Below are 9,916 nucleotides of genomic sequence, written 5' to 3'. Positions count from 1 at the left end.
ATAAAATATTTACAATATTTCACTATACCTAATTGATATTTCACAACATTTCATTGTGACAAATACAATATTGTCCAACAAAATATGTTTATATATATTACAGGTTCATCCTGATAAAAAATAAATAAAAATTGAGGGCTTAATAATGTAATTCTATAAATCCCTCTATCATTCTCCTTTCATGGGATGGGATGGGAATGGAATCGGAGGATGAGGAAGAGATGTCTAAAATTACTCGAGCTGAGTATGGCAAAAGCGTGAAAGGAAGAATAAGGTGAGCGATATGGGGAGTTTCAAAAGATGGAAGGAAGGAGACTATGGGTGAAATGGTAGTTACGATTAGCAGTTATTGACTAAAATTGCTAACCGTAACCGCCTAGGTAGTTAGCGGTTAATAACTCTAATAACCGCTAACCGCTTTTTAAAAGAAAAAATTTAAAATTTTTAATTTTTTTCTTAAAAAAATGAAGACGACATTGTTTATATGGTAATACCATAATATCATACTATATACGACATCGTTTCTAAATTTTTATATATATATATTTAAAATTTTAAACACAAAAACGACATCATTTCATTGTCATATATATATATATATATATATATATAGGCAGTTAGCAGTTTTGAACCGCTAACCATAACTGCATAGATGGTTAGCGATTTTTGCTAAATACCTTCAAAAGCGAATAACAGTTAGTAGCAGTTAACAATTAATGGGCGGGTATTAACCGCCCTTTTCACCCCTAAAAGAGACAAAGAAAATTAAGGGATAAAACTGAAAAGGAGAAGGGAAGAGTAGTCTTGACAGGGGGCGTAAAGCTTGATGAAGGGAAAATGAAGGGCGTGGATGAAAAGTAGCGTAAAAGAGTAGTTGTCGTGGCTAGCAGCAATTAATGAGGCAGGTGTTCAAGGTTGTTTACACTGTTTACACATTCCTAGAATTGATATAGCGTTAAAGGGATTAGATGAATGGTTGCTCAAGTATTCTAGAAAGCCACAAAAGTTAATTGGTAATAAATCTTTTACGAAGAGATGATAAATTTGGGGTCAAATTTAGAATTTACAAACCTGAATGAAGTTTATTTTCTAATTTAAAAATTTGTTTACATGTCCTAACGTTCTTCTTCTGTTATGTATCAAGCAGTACCATTAAAAATGTCTGATAGAACCACAACACGAAGCTCAAATGCATGAGCTTACCTTATCAAAATCAAGTGAAGTGCCCATTTCGAAATACACATTTAGTATTTTTGTTCTTTGGATCTTTTCGATAGGCATAGGCATACCATCCTGCAAGTTCTTGGTCTTTGAATCCCGGTAACATTCATATTTTTCTTCTCCCTTCATTTTGAAAAATTTACTATATACAGTAATTGGTTGTCTATATATTTACCCATCGATGGGTAAATGGTACCAAATAATGCGATGTAGCCTATAACAATTTGGCCATTAACATCTTGAAAAAGAGTTCCGTTAGGAATGTATTCATAAATTAGAATAACAACTTCAGTCTCAAAACAACAGCCAATTAGCTTAACCACATTCCTGTGGTTAATTTGTGAAAGAATGACAACTTCATTAATGAATTCTTCGAGTTTTCCTTCATCAATCATTCTGGACTTTTTCACCATAACGATTCTTCTATCTACTAACATGCCTTTGTAAACAGTGTTTTGTCTTCCCTGGCCAAGTATTTTATTCACATTAAAACAGTTAGTGGCCTTCTCCAAATCTTTTGAATTAAACAATTTGGTGTTCTCAACATTGGCTTCATGTGAAGATATATAATTGTTGTTTCAATAATAGACCACCATTTCATTTGAAGAACATGTTCTTCTGTTTAATCATCATCATTTTCTTTATCACTTTGTAGGACCACCATCCACCAATAAGTAGAACCAATAACCCAAGGCCAAATTGACAACCCTAATTATATAAGGTCAAATATAATTAATTTTAACTTGTCGTGATTTGAGCTTTGATCTCTTCTATTGATAGAGTTGGTACCCCATTCGAATTTGAAAAACGCTATGCAGACTTCAAATACCAATTAATGCGGAATTAACAAATAAGAGACAATAAACAATTTAAGCACCAAAAAATGTAAAGCAGTAAATTACACAGATACAAATATTTTGGTGACGAACATGAAACCTTTTAGAAAATGATCTAAAAGTAAAACCTGTCCGGGATAGCTAAATCTAAGAAATCACTATCAAAAGATTATCTAGAGACTACAGACACTAGAAACACTTATAACCCTTTGCAAGACCTTGGCTCTATAAGATCGACAAGCCTACAACTCGTCTTCTTACTCACAATCTTCTTCAACGTGATTCTTCTTTACCGGATCCTTCCGATAGACCTCTCAATGAAGCACACAAAATCAAACTAACATAAATACTCTAAGAGTAACAATTTATAGCTCACAACATATGATTGCTCTTAGCTCAGCCTCTAACGAACTTTAGGGTAAAAAATTTGTGCTTCTCTCTTCTATAAAGTTGTATTTATATCACATACAAAACCCTAGACCTGGGCCCACTTAAAAACATGTTTTGGGCATAAAACCTACGGGGTGTCCGGACAGGGTAAGTGCATGTCCGGACAAGGCATTGCGAAGGAGCAAATATACACTTGCTGAAAAGCGTGTCCGGACAGCCTAACACCATGTCTGAACAGCCTTGCTCCATGTCTAGACAGCCACTACATTGGAGAAAACTGAGTTGCTGGAAATTGTCTCCAGATAGCTCTATCTTCGTGTCCGGATACCCTTGTCTTGTGAATGGATCTTGGAGCTTTGGAAACTTCCGTTTTGATCACTGAATTAGCCAACACAAGAACTAACAGATTGTTTGCCAAAATGAAGGTGTCGAGCACGTCCTCAGCCTCCTTCTTCTTCCCATCTCTCCACTACTCTACTCTCTCATCGATGATCAGTTCTTCATAGCTGCTAACAATTCTCATAGCCTCACTCACCATCTTCTTATGACCATCTAAGTCTATCGCTCTTAAGCATGGGATGTAATCCGACACAGCAAATGCATAAATATGAGTGAGTAAACTCCAAAGTGATTCAACATATTCCACTTCCTCAACTCCAGGCCCTCCATCATTGCTTCCTTTTCCAAAGTATCGTTTGTTGAATATCAACTTACTCATTACATTTCCACGATATTGATGTATAGCAAGCCTCATGTCAACAATAGAGTTGCTTTTTTCAGACTGGTTACGAACGAACCGAACAAGATTGTCGGCTTCTTCTGTCCTCTTATTAAGTAGCCAGTAACGTGCTTTGGAGTTGATTATGTTGGAAGCAATCACCTTTCTCATATTCTTCCATTAATCTGTCCATGGTACAAGAGCTATCGTCTTGAGTCCACGACTAAAATACTTGGTCGCCATTGTAAAAGGTCTTGATGCGAACATTGAATCATATTGTTTCAAGAACTACTCCTGGGCAATTTCTGGCAAAGTCATGGGGATAATTAACATGAACACCTAAAGATTTTTGTGATTTTCAATTAGGTCATTCAAGTGTTTTTCATTCAATTAAGTGACGCATGTTCAGCGTCACCATTTTTTGCCAAATCAAATTAAAATAACAATTAAGTTTTGAAAAATTAAAATCTAAAAAAGAAAAAATAGAAAGCTAGAGAGCACTGGGTTGATTAAGCCACCATCATATGCCCAAAAGGCGGCAGGGGAGGGGAGGATCGGAGCAACCTCCAACGTTGGGGTGACCGGCACGTACACTCCAGCAAACCGAGTTGGTGAACTATAATTTTTTTTAATCAAATATAAAATTATTATTTTAATTTGATGCAGCAAAAATCTTAAGGTTTCAATTTTAGGATTTAAAAACCGAGGTGGCCGGTGAACTATAAATTTTACTCAAGGATTTTTCTCGTTAAACACAATTGGGCCTTGCACAAGAAGCCATATCCTTATGGGCTAAAGTCATTAATTCTAATTCTAAGTACCCTTTTGAACATTAATTATGCATTTTGTTAAGCCCTTTTAGTTTCATTCATGTGTGCAAGTGTTCATTTTGTGGTTGATTTGCCACCCATTTGATGTTGGCATCAAAATGGACACGACAATGTTGTACATAACTTACATGTCCATATTTTAGAATTGAAACACATAAAAATGTCGATTTTGGAGAAAATTTCAAAAAATTTAAAACAAAAAATAAATAAATAAAGGGAGCCAAGTGGTCGAACACCCCCTAAATTCCCCTCGTATCCTTTCCTTTTTCCTAAACTTTTTTTCTCTAGAATCAAAGCATTTTAAGTATTTCAAGTCTAAAACATGCACATGTACGTCATTAATTTCTATTCATTTTAATACCAACATTTAATGAATGGGCCAAATCGCAACAAAACATTAGTATATGAGAGAACCAAGTGTTATAAAATGATAGTTTGAGAGAGCTTCTGCAAATGATAGTGTAGGAAAATTCAGGCATTTCAAGTCTAAAATATGCTTATGGATGACACATGCTACAAATTCCATCTATTTTAACGCTCTCGATTAACAGAACGGGAGTTTTGGAGATAATGTATTTTTCCAATTATTTATTAGTTTGTTTCTTTCACCCAAAGAAAATAAAGAAAGTTGTATCCTTTCTAAATCAAAACTCGATGCTGAGAGATGATGAAATAACCAGTGGAATATTTGGGGTGGTTTTGGAACGAACAGTTTCATGAGACACTACATGTGTACTGGTTGGTGATGCTGAATCGCTGATACCAGTTTATATACAACCCTATAGCTAGTAATTGCCAAGAAAAAAAAAAGGGTACCAATATTGTGCTAATTTACGTTTATGCTGCTGTAAAAATAATATACTATTTTCACTTTCAGCTCTAGAAACAAACGAATGAGAACGACATTGAACAAGTCCCAAAGCATGCCAAAGAGACTTTCTTGCATTTTAGGTCTATATCTGTTTTTCAATTCGGCTTGAAACTTACTTATAACATAAAGTTGATAATCTTAGGGGTGAAAAGACGGTTACAATTAGTGGTTATTGACTAAAAGTACTGTTAATCGAAACCGCACTAATTAACCGCCTAGGTGGTTAATAACTTCATAATCATAACGCTGAAGAAAAAATTTAAAAAAACAATTTAAAACAATGGTGTTTCTATGGTAATGGGATAATATCATACTAATAAACTTTCTAGATTTTTATAAACTTTTTATATATTTAAAATTTTAAACACAAAATTTTTATATATTTTTATTTATTTATATATATAAGGCGGTTAAAAACCTAAAACTGCTAACCGTAACCGCTTAGGCGGTTAGCAATTAGTGCAGCTAGCAGTTAGTGCGGTTACTGGTTAGCAGGTGGTTAATAACCGTCCGCCTTTTCACCCCTTGATAGTCTAAAATTAAGATGCCTATTACATCATGGTCCTTATTAATTTTCAGACCCGAACTGGTTGAACATAGAATCATGCTCTTTTCTTGCTTTGTTGTTTTTAACAAGTTTAATGCCATTAATTCTCATAGGACCAGATACTTATAAGTAAAGCAGCTTGAGGTTTGACTTGGAAAAGAGTTATGTTAGGAACATATTCATAAACTAGCATAGGAACTTCTGTTTCCAAACAACATCCAATTAGCTTAACCACATTCCTGTGGTTAATTCGTGAAAGAATGACAACTTCATTAATAAATTCTCTGAGTTTTCCTTCATCAATTACCTTGAACTTTTTCACAGCAACTATTCTTCCATCTGGTAACATGCCTTTGTAAATAGTGTTTTGCCCTTCCTGACCAAGTATTCTATTTGCATTAAAACGGTTAATAGTCTTCTCTAAATCTTTTGAGTTAAACAATTTGGTGTGCTCAACATTGGCTTCATATGAAGATAATTGTTGTTTTAACAGTAAACCACCATTTCATTTCAAGAACTTGTTCTTCTGTTTAATATTCCTCTTTTTCTTTACCACTTTGTAAGACCACCATCCACTAACAAGTAGAATTAATAGCCCAAGGCCACTGCTAATACCTGCTTAACACAAAGTAATAGAAAAGATTAGTCGTTGTACTAAAAGGTTATAGCAATAGTCTTGATTGAGAACGTCGAATTCAAAGATTGTGATATGAACACTTGAAACGATAGGAATATAATTGAGTGCCATAAGTTTTAGAAAATGTAACCATGGAGAGCCCATTTTGATCCCTTTAAATTTGTTCGAGAAATGTGCTCTAAATGTTTTCTCAAAACATGTGTATTAAAAACTTTTCTCCAAAATATAATATTAATTATCCTAAAAGAATGTGTATCCAAAACAATTGGATAAACATTCTTCCTTAAAACAAGCAAGGTGAAAGAAAATCAATCAAAACAATGTGGGACAAAATATGAGATTTCTTGTGTGCATGGGTGGTAGTTTTTGCAAAAGAAAAATAAAACAGGAAGCTAAACACTCCTATCCAAATAATATAAACATAAGACATTTAATCCCCAATTATTTATTAAAAAAAATTAGAAAATAAGACATTTAATTTCTAAATTAATATTATATATATTTTTTTTGGGGGTAACAAATTCCGACTCAATAAGCAAAGTCGGGCAATATCATTGATTATTCCAATAGTTTAAATTGATAAAAATATGAAATTTAATCATACAACATGTGCCTGCATGTGTAGCTATTTAGCACGAACAATGATCCTCTCAATTTCTTTATAAGGATGTAAAGTTAGTGTATCGAATAATTTACACATAATTTCACATTATTTGAATTATAAAAGATGTCTTAACATTGATTTCATATATACAGTTAAATACACCAATTTTAAATTAATTTTATATGAAATTGAGAGAATCCCATTCCATTTAGCATAAGGATAGCAAGTGGTTGGAAAAAGCAAGGTCTTGTTTTTAAAAGGGACCATCCGCCCAGGTTAATAGGTTAAAGTTTCATGAATCATACTATAAAAGAAGTAGATTATTGAGAACATTAAGGAGAAAACAAAATAAAAGAAAAATATATTTTCTTCAGTTTTTCATTTTGACTAATTACGTTTCATGATTGATTGGTACTATATTGATAAATGCACTCTTTTGATGCTATAAGCAAGCTTTCTGAAGTCCTAAGTTTAGCATATTGACTAAGGGTTTGTTGGGGATTGTGTTTGAAAGGTCTAAAAATGTTTTTAACATTCAAAAAGTCTGTTTGAAGAAAAAACATATAGTATGAACTTGTAACATATATATGGTAAATATATAGATTTACAAAAATCCATTGCTACAAGGTTCATAACACATGCTGAACTAGGGATCAAGATCCACTCAAATTTCTTTCAAATTTGAGATTCTCTTATTATTAAATTCTAGCCATGCTTTACATCTAACAATCCACAACGTGCCAACTGTCACACAAAATAAATGCTAAAGTTAATGAAACTTTAATGCCTCAATGAACTAGAGAGAGAAAATAATAAGAGAATCTCAAATGTAAAAGAAATTTTAAGGGATCCTAATCCCCGAACTAGGACATAGTCAATTATTATTGTTATTATTATTATTATTATTATTATTTTGACATGTCCACACAAGAGGGGGGGATGAGAGATTCGAACTAATGACCTCCGCTTCATGAGATATGGTCTCCAACTGATTGAGCTTCCCATTGAGGATATGACATAGCCAATGTTACTCTTTTATAAATTCCTAGTTCAGCATACGGCCATATTGCTGAAATATGACTTTTTATCTTTTTGGTTGAAATCGGAGAACTAGGACTTAATGAATTCATAATCATCAGTAGTAGTGGAAGTTCCAGTTCACAACAAGGGTACAATTCGTTCTCCTAACATGCTACTGGTAAACATTTTAGAAACCAAACTAGAAGACCTAATTACTCATGCTACTGGTGACTAATTTATTTTTCAATTTCTTCTATTAGGGGACGGTTGATCAAGGTCGAAAAGTCAATCTTGGGTTGTTGATTCGTTAAGGTCCCCACTCTCCAACCACCAAATCTACTACTCCCCCGTTGTTTTCCCAAAAGACACTACGAATTTTGGACATAAACAAAAGGAACAGAACAAAAGTAAATAAACATTATGCTAAGGACGTATACGTAGTACTCGAGCAAAGTTAGAAGGTGGACGTATACATTAATTGTGTCATTTTCAATGTGATGTGCCTTTAAAAATTATCATTAAATTTAAGATGATTATTATTACATTTTAATCTATTGGTGATTTTAAAAGTCACATAACATTTGGAATGATACAAAGAGAACAAAAATCCTCCTAGTTCAAGCATTACTTTGTCACACTCTGACAATTTTGTAAGAATTTAGAACAAAAGTTGAATGCATGGACCTATTTATGTTTTTTTTCTTACCACGTGAAGTTTCTAGCTAATTTTTATACCTAATGAGCTAATTGCAAATGGGTGAAATTTTGTATTTTTCTCTTAAATTAATATTATAACACTTATTATCACAGTTCAAACTCCCACTTGATAAGTGCAGTCCAACAAATCACTAGTTATTCTAAAACTTAAAGTAATAAAAATAATAAAAAAATATAATCATACAAATTACTATTCTAACTCGCATTAACATTCATACAAGGAAATGTGGTCATGTTTGTTAAACATTTTTTAGTTTTCTTTTCCATCTCTCCACTTCTCTACTCTCTCATCAATGATCTGTCCATGGAACAAGAGCTATCGTCTTATTGAGTAGCTAGTGAAGTGTTGTGAAGTTAATTATATTGGAAGCAGCTACCTTTCTCATCTTCTTCAAGGGATCTGTCCATGGTACAAGAGCTATATCGTTTTGAATCCACGACTGGAATACTCAGTCCCCGTTGTAAGAGGCCTTAATGCGAACATTGAATCGTATTGTTTGATCAAGAACTCCTAGGCAATTACTGGCGAACTCCCTGGGATAACATGAACACCTGCTAGACGGTGACAAGCGATTTTCGTGTTGAGTTCTTTCATAAGGCCATGTATCAACCAGAATGCTGGCTTGTAATGAGATAAAGAGGAATTGATTTTTTGTTGACATTAATTTTCCAACTGTAGCGGAAATTCTGAGGTAGGAAAGAGAGCTACTCATATAACCAAATACTTAGAGCATGTTTGAGATTGCGTTAAAGAGCTTAAAAAGTACTTTTAGTACCTAAAATATCGTGCCAAACAAATGCCAGATTATTTTGGTAAAAACATTTTAAAAGTGTTTTTTTGACTTTTTTATATCTTGTTTGAGTGTACGTTTGAGGGGTTTAAAAGTGTGTTTAACACTCAAAAAGTCTGTTTGAAGAAAAAAGTATCCGTTTGGTAAAACAAAAATTGAGAGCACTTTTAAAGGTTAAAAAAGCTTAAAAATGGCTAAAATACACTTTTGGCAAAAGCTTCATTTAGCTTTTGCCAAAAAACGCCTTTTGACTTAAAACCTCTATTGCTCAAACACAATCTCAAACATTCTCCTACTTTAAAAATGGCAAAAATGCATTTTTGGTAAAAGCTTAAAAATGAAGCTTTTACCAAAAAATATTTTTTGACTTAAAAGTTATATTTTTCAAATACAGTCCTAAACATACTCTTAGTAAATTAAGCAGCTTGAGGTCTGATTTGATCTAGACAACAAAAATGGATCCTTATAAAACCAACATGGATCTTTTTACTATCTTATATACTTTCGTAAGACAATAGGATATTTATTGTTAATCTATGTTTTTGAAAGATTATTGAAATTACTTGCAGAATACCAAAAAAAAAAAAAAATGAAAAACCAAAAAGAAAACAAAACAAAAAACAAACAAATTATATAGCATACAACATGACAATAAACAAACAATGATTCATAGTGATTGAGAAGCTAATAATGGTTGGGCATCTAGTGATGAGGTTGACATTGTTGATGGGGGA

At 33.0% G+C, this 9,916-nt stretch overlaps 1 pseudogene; it reads right to left on the bottom strand.

Moving 5' to 3' along the window:
• Positions 1–1,959: 1,959 nt before the first annotated feature.
• Positions 1,960–9,104, bottom strand: LOC132178342 (phenylalanine N-monooxygenase-like; annotated as a pseudogene).
• Between the last annotated feature and the right edge of the window lie 812 nt (positions 9,105–9,916).

Source organism: Corylus avellana, chromosome ca4 (assembly GCF_901000735.1).
Source record: "Corylus avellana chromosome ca4, CavTom2PMs-1.0".
Lineage (NCBI taxonomy): Eukaryota > Viridiplantae > Streptophyta > Magnoliopsida > Fagales > Betulaceae > Corylus > Corylus avellana.
This window is presented reverse-complemented; position numbering and strand designations above follow the sequence as displayed.